A 16,010-nucleotide genomic window follows, 5' to 3' on the forward strand; every position below is an offset into this window, starting at 1 on the left:
GACATGAGATCCCACGAGGTCAGTCGCCATTCATAAGGTGTGGTGCACAGGAGAACCAGAGACCCGAGACATGCCAGACCCACTTGTACTCAGTGAATCTCAGCCGTAGGCATAAAGCTGTTTGGACATTGCAATCCATAGGCACAGGCTAAAGCCCTGTTTTGGAAGAAAAGGAAAGGTACAGAAAAAGTTTCTGGCAAAGCAGAATCTATAAGACATTCTGTCTAATAATGCTGAGGAAGCTATAGGAACAAGGTTGGCAGGAATGAGGCAGGAACCCGTGCCCTGGTCAGCTGCTGGCTGTGGAACCAGGAGCCTCATTCAAGGCTTGTACAAGAGCAGACGTGCATTCAGAGCTGGTTCTTAGCCCGACGCTGCTCAGGTGCTCGGGTTTTGATGAGAACAGAACAGAAGCACTGCTCTCGTAAAGCTTACATTCCAGGGCAGGGAGCAGTAAGATAGTAAGGGTGGTGGGGACAAAGTGACCCGAGGGAGAGCGGCCCAGAGGAGGTGTTTAAAATTGTTTGTAATGAACATTAACGAGTCCGTCATGGCTTTATATTCATTTGTAAAAATATCCTGCTACATGAGTAACAGGGTAGTAGAATTTAAACAAATGTGCTGCTGATTTAAACAAGGAGTGATGGTTTCCTATCTCTCTATCTCACGCAGTCACTTCACTGTCAAACTTAGAGTGAATGACAAGCATTCTGCTCACATTTCTTGATATTTTGTGAAATGTAAGGATTCGTGTAGTATTCAACAATTTATTTGTACACTGACAAGTATAAAAAAGCTCTTGAAGAAATTTATGGCCATGTTTCTTTTCTAATACAAAGTCTAGTTGTTTGTCTCAATGTAGGAAAAGTGAGCCCAAAAATTCCTTCCTGAAAATATTTCTTCTCTGGAAAATTTATTGTGACTTTTAAATTTTTTTGTAAGTTAATGCAGCAAGATTTTTTAATATTAGATAACAATGCTAGGATAAAAATATGTTCTTATAAAATAAGTCAAAATGTTTCCATTTCTTCTGGCTATGGGAGATACGCAATTTATCAAAACCAGTATGGGGAAAGTATGAGGACTATTTTTGAGAAATGACATCTATTTTCAAGAAAACTTAGGAAAGACATCATTTATCCTTATTTTTAAACCATAAGGTTGAAGTAAGTTGGCATCTCCTCATACCTGGGAAAGCCTCATTAGCAGGACATACAGCTCCCGGATATAATCTTGGACAGTCAAGCTTTTCCATATGTGAGTGTGACCAGTTTGACAGCAGTAATTAGTGTTCAAAGTTGAGACAAGCCAGGAAGATGATTGTAACACTCTGGTTATCATAAATAATGGAAAATGTGTGCCTTTTATTACTAACTTGGTAATAAATACTGATTACTTAAGAAATTCAGATAGTTATATATCAAAATGTAAATTAAGTGAAACAATGAATTATTCTTTTATTCTTACTCTTTTGCTAGGCACTGGGTCTACAGCTATAACTAATAATGATGTAGTCTATGTCCTTGTAAAACTTGTTTTTTTATTTTTCTCTACAACAATAAACAAGTGTATTTAATTGATGTGCTCAAAAACATATTGAAAAGAAAATGTAAATGATTTCCATTCCTGGCAATATCAGACTAGGTATTTCTAGACTCCATTCTGCTGTGAACAACTAGGAAAAAGTGGCTAAAATACAACCACAAATTTGCTTAAAAGTATGGAAAATCTAACAAGGTCCTAAAAATGTATGGTTTTAAGATCTGAGAAGAGAAGATATCCAGGTAAGTGAGCCCAGTTTGGGAGCTGCTTTTGCAATAAGAACATTTAAAAATTCTGGAAGAGATGACATAGAGAATTAGCGGCTTGAAGAACTAAGGAAACCAATTTTGGAGCATAGGGTCTGTCAAGGAGGAGAGACCCCTGAGAATCTCACCCACACTTTTGGGGACTCTATAGAGCCTAAGTGCAGGATTAAGGCTAGAGTAGGCAAATACTGGTCTTTGGAGGGAAGAATTCCAGTTCTGAAGTGTGGCCACTGCTGAGGGAAGGAGGTGATGTAGAGCTGTAAAGCTCCTGGCCACCCGCCACTCGGAACAATTCTAGGAGCACCCAGGCCTCAAATAACATCTCTAACGTTCCATGTGCAATTTCCAGAAACCAGCAAGACGCAAACCGGTGAATGAGCAGATAAGACAGTGTCATTGAAACCCAAGAGGAACCACAGCTCCCTGAAGTGCTTCTTACTGGGAATTCTGGGTGTCGACTGAAGAAAATTCACTACAATTTAAACAGCAGATATTTATTTGGGCAACTAGAATTGCAACTCGGGAGACACAGATTCAGGCAGAAACCCAAAATGTGTTCCAGAAGACAAAGAAGATAAGAGTTTATAAAGACAAAGAGATAAATGGTGCAGTTTTTTTTGCAAGATGCGTGATTGGTGCTGGCAACAACTGTTATTCCTTGGTTATGTGTGATTGGTTGCTGAGCCCGTCTTTAAGGCAAAAAGTTCTTATCTATGGGAGTAAGCATATTTCTATAGGAGTAAGCATTTTTCCTAAAGAAAGGTCAAGATAACAACAGTGAGGCACAGTTCAAAAGTCACATTCCATCTGGGCAGAGACGAGGTGTGTGTGCATAGCCTCACTTCCTTAATGGCCTCCCAGTCCATTTTAGAAGCCCCGACACATGGTACTCCATTTGTTATCACTGTCCACATGGGAAATGTGGCTCCCAGCATCTCTGGGATGAGAGATAGCCTGAGAGAGAGTAGTGGTGGTGGAGAGTGCGACAGTGGACAAAGCAGCACTAAGGACAGAGATCTGGACAACATGATTAAGAAAATTTACTTCACACATATAGACTGCTGCACCTAACAGCAAAATTTATATTTTAAAAAGTCAATTTGTAACACTGACTGAAGGTGAGCCATAAAGAAAGTCTCAAGGAATTTTAAAGAATTAAAATCATATGAGTATGCTCTATATCTAGAAAGAAATTAAACTAAAAATAACTAGAAAACTAGAAAATAACAGCATATAATTATGAAAAATAGTTAGCAAATGAATGTTAGCAAGGTTGCTGGCCCAAAGTCATTATACAAAATTTAATTATATTCCTATATGCAAAAGTTAGAAAAATAAATTTAAAATGATAGTATTTGCGATAGCAACACTCACTTATACACACATATTTGGGAATAATGCTAATAAATATCAGAATTCTAAGAAAAATTTAAAACATTTTGAGAACCATTGATAAGCTATAAATAAATTAAGGCATATGCATTTGTAAGATATTTCAAAGATACCAATTCTTCTAATATTGCTCTTTGGATTTAATGCAACTCTAATAAAAAATTCAACAGGTTTGTGTGTGTGTGGATGTGTAAATTAAAATTTTGATTCTTAAATTTATACAAAAATGTAGAGGATTTAGAATAGTCAAGTCATTCATGAAAATGATAAACATTTTTGATCTGGGATAAAGGACAATGTTTTTAATCAAAAGTGTTCAGAAAATTTATCTGTACAGAAAATATGAAACTTGAATATTACCTCACACTACGTATAAATATAAATACCAAGTGCACTATAGACCTAACTGTAAAAGCCAAAATAAATCAATACAAGATACATACATACACAAAGCTTCTAGAATGCATTATAGGAAAATATATTCATGATTTTACGGTATTGAGCAATTAATTGGGATGCAAAAATCACTGACAATAAAGGAAAATATTGATAAGTTGTACTACATGAAAATTAAAAACCATTGAAGTAGAGAGAAAGCAAACTCAATGGTGAGAAAAGACTCTCCAGCAGGAGGAGCATAGTCACTGTATACGAATGAGTTATAACTCACTGATATCAATAAGAAAACAATCAACAACCTTGTAGAAAAAAATTGTCAAGAGACATAGGCACTGTACAAACAGAATATGCAATTGGCTCATAAACACATGAAAAGCTGCTTAAAACTCACTTGTAACCAGAATAATGTCCATTGAAATCACAATGAAATACAACTACAGTCATGTACTGCATAATGATGTTTTAGTCAATGACAGACTGCATATACCAGGATGGTACTGTAAGATTGGTACCCTATAGGCTAGGTGTATAGTAGGCTATACCATATAGGTCTGTGTTGAAGTATTGTAGGGGAGGAAGAAATTTTTTTCTATCTTTCTAGGTTCTTCCAGTTGGTCTAAGAATTAAAATAACATGAGACAAATTAACAGGAGAAAAACAAACAAAAGTCTAATAACATGTATACATGGGAGAAACCCGGGAAAACCAAGTAGCTCACCAAAATGGCCAAAACCTTCACCTTAAATACCATCTTTGGCTAAAGACAAAAGAGGATGTTGGGGGTGGGGAGAGTCAGGAACTTCAAAGGGAAGGAAGACAATTCACAGGTGGGTGCAAAGGGGCGAATGTTTTGAAAACAAGTATTTGGGCACACAGAAACAGGAGAACACAGGGGCCAGCCCTGTGGCCTAGTGGTTAAGTTTGGCATGCTCCACTTTGGTGGCCCCGGTTCAGTTTCCAGGTGTGGACCTACACCACTTGTTGGCAGATATGCTGTGGTGGCAACCCACATACAAAATAGAGGAAGATGGGCACAGATGTTAGCTCAGGGTGAAACTTCCTCAGCAAAGAAACAGAAAGAGAAGAACACAGACAGGAGCCCAATAAACAGGCTTTTCTGGGCTCCTCCCTGTCTACTACTCAGTTCATGTTATGCTAAGGTGAGAGCCTGCTTCCTGAGACTGGCGTTTTTAATCTAAATTCTTTTAGGCAGTTAACGGGGAGGTAACAAGAAAAACTTTCTCTTTTGTTTCTTAAAAATAATCAGTCTAAAATAATCCTATGTTAAAGAGACACATTTTGGGGTGGCAAATTTTGTTCCCCTTCGGTACACTCTGTAACGTTAGCACAATGACAAAATAGCCTAACAATACATTTCTCAGAACATGTCACCATCATTAAGCGATACATGACTGTACTTATCTACTAGACTGATAAAAAGATTTAAAGTAAGGTTAATAGTAAGTATTAGGAAGATTAGGGAGCAAGACGCCCACTCAAACATTGTCACAGGACTATTAATTCATATAACCACCAATATGTCTCTATAATGTGACTCAGTAATTCCGTTCCTAGGTCTATTTCCAATAGAACTATGTACATAAAGAGGTTTCTTTAAGATTATTCTAAGCGGCATTATTCAGAATGAATATACTAGAAATAACCCAAATGTCCACCAATAGTAGAATGGATAAATACTGGTTAACATGTTAATATAATGAAATACTATGCAACAATGAAAACAAAATATAGCTTCATGCCACAACATGGATGAATCTTACAAGGACAATCCTGAGTAAAAGAAAACACAAAGGTAGCATAAATCATCATTCTCAATCAAAGGTAAAAATAAGCTCAGCATTAGTTTAGGATTATTAGCTAGGATATTAACTAATTAATAATTGGCGAGGATATTGATTATCTCGGGTAGGAGGGAGAGGGTAATGATTGGCCAGGGTCAAGAGGTCACTTCTGAAGCGCTGGTAACATTCTCTTTCTTGACCTGGGTGGTAGTTCCACAGGTATTCAGTTTTTTATCTTAGAATGAGTTTTACATTTATTTACATGTACACGTGCTATACTTTAATTGATAAAGTTAAGAAACATATAAACGTAGCAGTGTTCATAAAGTTGTCATCCAACTTTAGGTATGTGTCCAAGGAGACAGAGAAATTGTGGCTAATGTAGAGGAGTGTTTTCTCTCCCTTTTGCATTGGAGCACAAAGGTTATTACAACAAGCAACTACGTAGATATAATTCTATAGATGAGATGTGATTAATGATTGACTAGGATCTAAAAAAAGAGAGAAAAGAAAGTTTTCTAGAAAAATCAACGGATACAGGTGGTCAGATATTGACATGCGGAAAAAATGCAAGCTCAACATCAAACCACTGATAAATGATGACCTTCACAGCGCAGAAAGAAGAGTTGTGGGATTTCTAAGTTCACATGAGAAAGTAACGAGAAAAACAAGACAGGAAGGGAACAAGCAGGTGGGTGATGAGATATGCATCAGTGTTCCATATAACACTTCAGACACAGTGATTAACTCGCTTTTTTATTCACTGCTTTCCAGCAAAACTACCACAATGAGTAGACTTTCAAAATATTATTTTAAAAAAGGCTTTATGGAAAATGATTCATTAACATATAAAAAAGAGCAAATACTACTTATTATTATGTTTAAAAGGAAGAAAAATGACTAGAAAGATATGGGATTGCGGTCAGACAAATAGCCATAGCTTGTGATCTTGGTCATGTTTCAATAGATTTGAGCCTCAGTTTCCTCAGCTGTAAAATTGCCGTGTTGCTTCACATAGGTGCCATCAGAAATCAATATAAACATCTAGGAATTAGTTCAGTGCCTGAAACATAGTAATGTGTAATACACAATATTTCATGTGGATGCAGTTATTTTTGTAAGATAATCAGAGGTTACCCATATTGTCCTGATCTTCAAATTTTTTAGGTGCTGGTGTCTTAATATGAAGATAAAGGAGAGGTCCCTGCTTATAGTTCCTCGTGTTCCCCTGCATGGTAACCACATGTAACCATAACCTCTCTAAATGTAACCATAATCACTGGAAACATCTGCAACTTGGGCTTCTGGATGTCTGGGCCAAGAAGGATACACTTAGTACTCCTCCTTCTTCAGCCTTCTCTCAGTTTCCTGCCTAATTCCTTCCTCTATTCTGGGTAATTGATACAAAGCTGATCATACCCTCTATTAGCCACTACTCTAAGCCTTTCCCTTAGGAATGTCTACTTTTATGTTGACAAAGGAAGTATATTTCACTAGAAATGATCTCCCAACACTGAAGCAGAGTTCCCCACAAAATTGACTTTTGGGTGACCCCTACTAACCTCTCCAGTTTCATTTTAAGCTAGTCTTTCTTGCTATACTTTGATATATTAGACATCCAGGAAACCAAGAGCAAAATATTTTCAAGATGTTTACTGACTAAGCTCTGAACTCCAGAAACAACCTTACAAAGACAGAAGGAAAGCCTGCAAAAGAGCACTAGGGTGAGAGATTTAACATGTTGGAAGACAAAGAGAAGAGTAGGGTGGGTAGCCAAGTAAACACACAGTGGACTGATGTGGAATAAATTTTGGAAGATAGGCTAGCAATTTATGCAGCCCTGGTAAATCATTAATAGGAGTTTGGATTATAATTTGATCGCAAAGGGAAGTCATTGAAAGATTTTAGGCAAGAACTAACTGGAAGTGATCTTTGTAGATAAAGGATAAGAATGCAACAAGAATAGAAATGAGAAGAAACATTGGGAAAATTCTAAAGTAGACCGGGAAATATATGATCTTGTCTTGGACTAGAAATGGAGAGCAGATTAAAGATTGGAGGTAGAATCAGTAGGACTGGCTGAAGGACTGGAGGTGGAGAATGGTGGCAGTGGTGACGAAAACTAAGAACCAGAGGAGACTTCCACATTTCCTACCTCAGAACATAATAGCATGTGATGGCATTTTATTGAGATGGGGCAAAAAACTAGGAGAAAAACAGAACATTGTTTCCATTATCCTGACCCTCATCTTATCTACTTACACTAATGACTTATTTTATATCCATCCTTATAAGACCAAGGGAAGGAACGATGTTGGATGTTCACCACTTGGCTATTTATTGGCCATTTTTCAAAGATCAATATTTTTTAAACAAATAAAGTCAAGGCTGAGATCTTTGGTGTGAGCCAAATGAAAATGGAGAACTATATGACTTAAGGAATTTCAGAATAAGTAAAGCAAATCACAAGGATGTCAGATTTTCTCCCATACGTTCTTCATAATTAACCAGGCTTCTATCATTGTATTTAAAGCAAAAACATTTTTTTACCTCATGTCTAAGTTGCATCAATTTTATAGCAGCTCTGAATGATAAAACATTTCTCAATAGATCCCAACAGCCTTCTAAAATCATTCTTAAGCTGAAAAGAAGGTTTGATTTTAATAAGAGGACTATATAATTCTGTTTACATGATTAAACTAGCATATGGAAAAAAACAAAACTGGAACAATTGTATTATTGCCCATTTAATTCATCTATTGGTATTTGTACATGTAAACAACTAAGATTCCCTCAAATTTGTTGGAAAGGTAGATTTAAAAACTCCTTACAAAGTGATAGTGGTTAAGATTATAGTGGTGCTTTTTGAGTTATAATTTCAAAGGAAATAGAATAACTTCTAGGTATGTACTTACCATATTTTCTGTAGAGACCATCAGGAAAAACTATTACTATGAAGCGGATTTTTGCCTTGACATGTATATAATGAGCCATAGCACTGGTGACAGTTGAAAGCAGGAGCCCTGAGCCACAGTGAGAGGCGTTCCATGCGACATGGAGGCCGTGAGTCCTGAGAGCACTGGCTCTCTCTGGGATTCAGTTCTCCAGGCTTTCACATCGGAGAGACCAATTAACATCTTTCCAAATTTAAAATCTCATATTGCTTCCTCGAAATTATATGATAATGAAGACCTTAAAAATGTTTTCTCATCTTAAATTCATTTAAAAAAAATTTTTACTGTTAAAAATTTACTCCTTTTTATTTAATATCCCAGACCTAAAGAATAAAAGTGACAAAGATTATTTTATCTAATAAAGTGGCTTATTATAATATTTAGTGAATGTTATGTTAAACGCACCAGTTTATTTCAAGCAAGTGCTCCATGGTCAATACTTGACAATTTTCCAGAATAATTTTCGTTGTCAAGTACATTGCCTCACTGTTTCCATAAATTAAAAAAAAGTTAGATGATGTGTCCCAATTGTTAATTGAAAAATATACTCCCTAAGCTTTTAAAATATATGAATATGACATTATATATGTAATATATTTAATAATACTAACATTAAATATATAATAGATGTAAATTATAGTAAATATGTATGCTGCCACCTCTACTGTAAGCTGATAAAAGACAGATATAGTATAGAAACACAAGAAATCTCAATCAAATATACCTTAGAGAGATTTAGGGCAATTTTTATAGATAGAACATGTTGTTATATAAATTAAAAACTTATTCTGAAGACTAGTTGGCTTCAGTTAACCTTCATAATGGAATCTCTGGAAGACATGAAGAACAGAAATCATCAGCATATGAAGGAATATTTCCTCTGCAGTCCATATTGTGCAAGGCTGTGTCCTGCTTTTATATTATTTCAGTCATTCGCTTCTGACCTGAGTCCCAGGGTTTTCCTTTCTGACTTGTTCATCAGATGTTCCTGGCTTACGCCAGCTGCCCAGGTCAAAATCAAATCTAACTCTCAAATATTTCTTCTCCCTATTTTAGATGAGTTCTTCTCAAATGTCACATGCATGAGAATCACCTAGAGGGCTTTTTAAAGCCCTGGTTCCTCGGACCCGTCCTCAGAAATTCCTATTCAGCAAGTCTGCAGTGGGACCGGAAAATGTTCATTTCTAGCAAACTCCCAAGTGATGTGGATCCTGCAGCTCCGTGAACCACATATTCAGTAGCACTGTCTCAGGAGATATCAATGGTCACCCAAAATCTGATAGAAGTTCATAATGTAGCCAAGCCTGCTTTCTTCCAGTTCCAATACATTAGCTATTCACTGCATACAGTAAAAGCAATCATTTATTGTCTATTGTTTGATATTTGGGAAATAAATAAATTGAATAACTAATGAATTCATTAGGAAGGCACAATCTGTTTGGCCAAACCAAGCAACATAACAGTGTCTAAATTTCTGACAGTTCCAACCAAGTAAATGCACTTCAGTTGGACAAAAGAGTCATGGATTTCAAGAGTTTCCAAGAGTTTATTCTTACTGGCCCTCAAACTCTTATAAATTGAACATAATAGTGTCTTTTTTCTTTCTATATAATTTGTGTGTGTGTGTTTGTTTCTGTATTAGACAAGACAGAAACAGCAAGAACTTCCTTTGGAAGAGAAACAATTCCTGTTTGATGTTAATTAGCACAATAGAGGTGATAATGTTTCAGGTCCTTTTTTTCCATCTTCCTCCTAACTCCTGCCTCTTGAGTTGAAGCATTTCTCTCTAAAATGAGAGGCTAACAACCCAGGTTTCCTTCCAGTACCAAGGAAAAAATGTACACAATGATGTACACAAATCTATATCTTTAATTTTGGAAAATGAAGTTACCAATATAAAACACAAATTAGCTTTGCTAGACAATCACATTCATCACATTTAAGAATATACTACAGAGAAGATGCACAGAGGCCAGTGTCTTATCCTGGATTTCATTGAAACTTCTCAAACAAACTCTCTTATTGAAAACTCTTCATTGAAACTTCTCAAACAAACAAGCACATTCTTAGGAACTAGACCTTTCCATGCTGTGCCGGTCATGAAGGAGAGTCATGCCTTGGCATTCCAGGGATAACAGAATATTGGTGACATTTGCCATAAGGATGACATTACATTATGTCAGTGACAAAGAGAGAACTAAATAAAGCCCCTACTGTGGGAAAAAAAGGAGAGAAGATTGTTACCTACATTCAAATGCTACTATCCAACAGAAAAAGATGAATTATACAATAAAATAGCCTGTTTTACAAAAATATACTGCCAATAGGAGTCTATCTGATATGACTTTACATAATGATGTCATTGGTGGATGATACAAAATATATTTCTAGAGAAATAAAACCTTTTTAATGAGTTTAATAGATCTGGTTATTTTGTTAAATGTTTGACTCAATTAGTGAAATAGAATTTTGCCAGGTAGTTTTCTGATTCTATATCAAAACAATGATTTATTAACTGATCTTACAAAAGGGAAATATCTTTGAAACATTTTTATGTGTCTAGTATTACATGGAGCTTAGCAATAGCTAAGTTACTATTTTTTAATTTTCCTAGATATGCCAATGTGATTTTATTGTGTGATGTATGTTTTGCCTTAATTTATTTTACTTTTGTAAAATAGTGTTAGGCATGCATATGTTTATTTAGCCATATAAACCAGCATTAGACTGTATGATTTGTAGGATTCAGCATGTGGAATTTAGAAAAAATAGGGGAAAAAAAGGTTGTATAAAAGAAGGCACAAATGAAAAGGACAAAAAACACTGAAATCTGTTAGGTACTTATAAACCCACCCCTAGGGCCAGCCTCAGTGGCCCAGCGGTTAAGTTCAGTGCACTCCGCTTTGGTGGCCTGGGTTCTGTTCCCCGGTGGACCTACACCTCTGGTTGGTGGCCCTGCTGTAGTGGTGGCCCACGTACAAAATAGAGGAAGATTTGCAACAGATTTAGCTCAGGGCGAATCTTCCTCAGAAAAAAAAAAAACCCACTCCTAGGAAATTTCCAGTATGTTCAAGGTAGCCATTGGCATATTATCCTTCAAAGACAGTCATTCCTAGCCTTAACTGTGCTATTCCCCTAAGAAAAGGCAATAACGGAAAAAGGATTTAGAATAAGGAATAAGCCAACCAAATAAAAACCCAACTAGACATGAGTCCCGAATCCACCCATTACCAGCTATGCAAACTTGAGGAAACTATCCAACTTCTCGAATCTTCAATTTCCATCTTATGAACCACCTAAGCTTTCCTGTATCTTTTTGTGACTTTCTATTTTATGTGGCACTGGCAAAATTATTTTTTAATGAGCCAGTGCTTGGATTCAAAAGAGAACAGTACAAGTAGTTTCTAGAGTGAGGATACACAGAAACACGTTACTTAAAAGTTTACAATTTACGATGTTAGCTTGAAAAGAAGAGTCTGTACAAAATGTTTAAGGGCAGAGAATTCGTGACAACTAAGAGCACTAGAAATCAATAGAAAGAGAGATTTCTGCTGGTTCATTTATTTTTAATCAGAAGTATTTAGGAGCTCTTATGAAACACATTTCTATATGTTCAATTAAATAAATGCATTGTGGAAAGCAATATAAAAATATGTACCAAAACAAATTCAACAAGTAACCAATGTCTTGGAAAGAAAATTATATTTAAATGGGGGATCAAGGAGGACTATTGCTTTAATTGTATTGCTGAGATTTCTTAGAAAAAGAAGGTATTCGATAATATTCACATAATTTAAATTCATTATTAATTAAAAAGCAGATATAATTTTATTGAGGGATGAATGAAAGCAGAATATACCAAGTTCACACCTCCTGCAGGTGCTCCAGAGCTGACTCCACAATTACATCTTCATTTGGGTCAGCACTACTACTTTCCCTGTGGTTCAGGTCTTACCTGTGGGATGGAACCAGGGGCCAAGAGTGGAGAAAGGAGGATTTGATCTGTCTTTTCATCATTTTGCCACTTTCTTCTTAGACTCCACCTTTCCAGCATACTCACTATGCTGCTGCTGGTTCTTCCAGGATCAGGGTGTAGGAATTAGGCACAATAGGAAAAAGGAAAATAACATCATTCATGGGTTTCTCTTGGCTGTTCAAGGCCATAGCAGAACAAAGGCTGAGTTTCATGAGAAGACCACCTTTCCATGGGAAAATCTGCATCAAATAGATTCAGAAGGATTGATCAATGATATCATATATATTTGCTCTGCCAAATTGACCAGCACTTGCTCCCTCCTCTTGCACTGCCATCATAGGTTGGTTCAGCCAATGGACTCCAGGCTTCATTGTTCTCAGGACGAGAGGTGGGACACAAGTACCTATTTTCACATATGTCTCCACACTCCTGGGACTCTGTGAGTTTCCCAAAGGAACTCTCCCACGCTCTGCTCTAATGGGGCAGGCCTACAATTTCTATGTCATAGTGTATGTCCTTGGGAACTGAGAGTTCAGCCTTCTCCTTCTTGGAGACACTGGGAATGTCTTTGTGTTCCTCTCACTGACTCCTACCAATTTGGCTGTGAAGGAAGAAGTATTCTTAAGTTTGAAAACATTATAGCACCTTGAATCCCTACAAAATCTGTTCACTTAATCGACATCCCTCTAATGAATCTGTAACTTACGCAGGCTGTTGGGAGTTAAGTGTGCTGGGCTGCTTTCACTGTCTCTCATTAGGCCCTGCAAGGTCGTGTCTGGCTTTTGCAGGCCATTCCACCCATTATTTTCAGATGTGGTGCCTCAGTCAACAACTCAGAGGCAATACGCAAGCTCCCATTCAATACTTCCTTCCCATTATAAAGCTTGACAATAAAAAAGTGTTAATACACTGAGCAAAAGTTGGAACTGAGAGAAAGAAGTAGATTTAAAAAGTATAAGTGTACTAACATCTTTTTTTTAAATGAAGTCAAAAATAAATTAAATTAATAGATTAACAAACAGAGTTTTAAGTATATGCTACATTAATAGTTACAGAGACGGGGATTTGGAATCTGGTAACAGTGGCTGCTTTTGGAAACTACCCAGGGGATTGGAATTAGGAAAACTTATTTTTATATCCTCTTCTATGCCTCAAAGTCAGCTGTGCAGCTGTCCAGACTCTGTGTGTACGTGTACGTGTGTCAGAAAAGTTGCCTAATCAACTGACCTTGTTAGATATTGGGTTATACTTCCTGCTCTACTCAGATAATGAGTCCCTTTCCTCAGATATGGGGAGTGGACATGGATATACATAAAGGGTGATATTTTTCTCTTAAATATACCAATATTGTGCTTAGTAGGGGAGATACATTACTTGTTCATTTTTTTAAACAAACTTTTTAAAGTGCTTGCTGTTTGCCAGACAGGACAAATGTAAAGATTATTAGGACACACTCTCTATACTTCAGGAAAATACAGTATACAAAAGTGTGAGATGTTGTTAACAATGTTTTCATGGTAAATTTAGGCAATTTCTTTAAAGTGTAGCATTTGTTTCACTGGGACTGTTGAGCAAGTAATTTAGGTCTTTTCCAAGTTTCTTCAGAAAGAATAAATTGAATTTCTGATTCAAAACCATAGATTTTGATTTACTAGATGTGACTTCCTTTTTAAAAGTCTCATGAAATTTTATATTAACAATGTCAGTATTGATTAAATCCTAACTATACATACTTACATGTTAACATTAAGAGAAAATACTTTTTGAAAATAGTGTTATGAATTATTTTTTAACGTGCTCAAAACACTGACGTCCATCCATGGCACTGATTTTAAAGCTTATAAACTGCTCTGAGCCTGGCCTGTGCATGACTCTAGCTAGCAAAACTCTTTAGCTACTTTAGTTAAAATGCCTAAACTGCTCTTTTTCCCAGAGGCAGAGATGTCTGATTAAAATACTACTGCCTTCTGCCCAGCCCCGCCTTCCAAGGAAAATGAATACCTATTGTGTCCACCTACTCCCTTCTGGCATCCTGTCTGTATTAGCCACTAACTTAACCTCTTAGCTAAAACTACATTCAAGCCCTGTTCCGATATTGATATTTCTGATAACCCAAGGGAGAACTTTATGACATTTTTTTTTTGCCAATGCTAATTCCAAGGAAAGTAAGAACTTGTATGAAGAAGCAAGCCTGCTTCCATTATTGCTGTTCTTTTCATCAGAATAGAAAAACAAGCAGCTGCCCATTTCATGAATTGCACTTCAGTCTATTTATATATATATTTATATAGTGTATATTTTTATATATATATTTTTTTCTTTTTGAATAGAATCAGTATCTATTTTTCTTTTTTAAACATACCAAAAAAGTTAGAATATATACAGGCAGGAATGTTCTTATAATTGTTAGATAACTTCATTCAATTAACAAATACTTATTTAGTGGATATAATGTGTTAAGAATTCTTCTAAGCGTTTGGGTATATTTGTGCATAAAAGAGAATAGATTCCTGCTTTACGGAGGTTATATTTTAGCAAAGAGAGTTAGACAATAAAAATTGATATGGTGAGTAAATTATCTAATATTTATAAATATGACAACTAAAAAAAGTTTACCAGCACACATGAGATCAAGAGTGTCAGGGGCTGGGAGGTGCAGATTATAATATTAAATAGGGTGACCTAGCAATTCTCATTGAAATGATCAGATTTGAGCCAAGATTTAAGAAGGTAAGTGGTTTAGTCATATGGATTTCTGGATTCATTCCGGAAGAAATGAATAGCAAATGTACAATCTTTACGGTGGAACCAAAGAGACCGGTGTGGCTGGAATATCTTGGTGGGGGTAGGGTAGGAAGAACAGGAAGTAAAGTCAGATAGTTAAGGGGGAGTTGGGGGGAGACAAGATTATAGAGGGCTGTATAGACTGCAGGGGGCTGAGTGAGCTGGGGAGTCATCGCAGGGTATGAGTTCAGGAGAGGAAAGATCCGACTTAGGCTGAGAAGGACCCCTCCCCCCGACTGGCTTTTGTTCATGAACTAATTGTATCAGGCTAAGGGTAGAAGCAGAAGGGCCGATTAGGTGGCTATTGCAGCAATCTCAGTAAGAGATGATGGAGACTTGTTTGAGGGAGGTACAGGCAGAGCAAGTGAGAGGCTGCCAGATTCCATGAGTGCCAGCATTGTGGGGGGATGGGGGTGAGGGGTGGAGGAGTGAAGAATGACGCCAGGGATTTTGGGGTTAAGCAGTTGAAAGAATGCACTTGGGTGTAAATAGATTTAGGAAGGTGAAAACAGAGGTCAATATGGCACATAATCAGTTTGAGAATTTCAATAACATCTGAGTAAAGATGTGAATAAGAAGCTGATAATTAAGTTTGAAGTTCAAAAGGAATATCAGGCTAAAGACATGAACTGAGGACCAGTAGCATGTACATGGTGTTTTAAGTCACCAAGGGAGGGAGGCTAGCTCAAGAAGAGAAATGACCAAACTCTGAACCTTGAGATAGTCCACCAGATAGAGATTGGGAATATTGGGATAAAACGGCAGGAGTAAGAAAGAACCCCTCTGGAGTAGGAGAGAAAGCAGCAGATAGGGCACCCTAGAGGAGAAGTGAAGAATCCACAAAGAGGAGAGAGTGAGTGTCTGAGAGAAGTGCTGCTATTAGATCCTGTGAGTG

This window comes from Ceratotherium simum, chromosome 25 (assembly GCF_057802395.1).
Source record: "Ceratotherium simum simum isolate JZ-2026a chromosome 25, ASM5780239v1, whole genome shotgun sequence".
In the NCBI taxonomy this organism is placed as follows: Eukaryota; Metazoa; Chordata; class Mammalia; order Perissodactyla; family Rhinocerotidae; genus Ceratotherium; species Ceratotherium simum.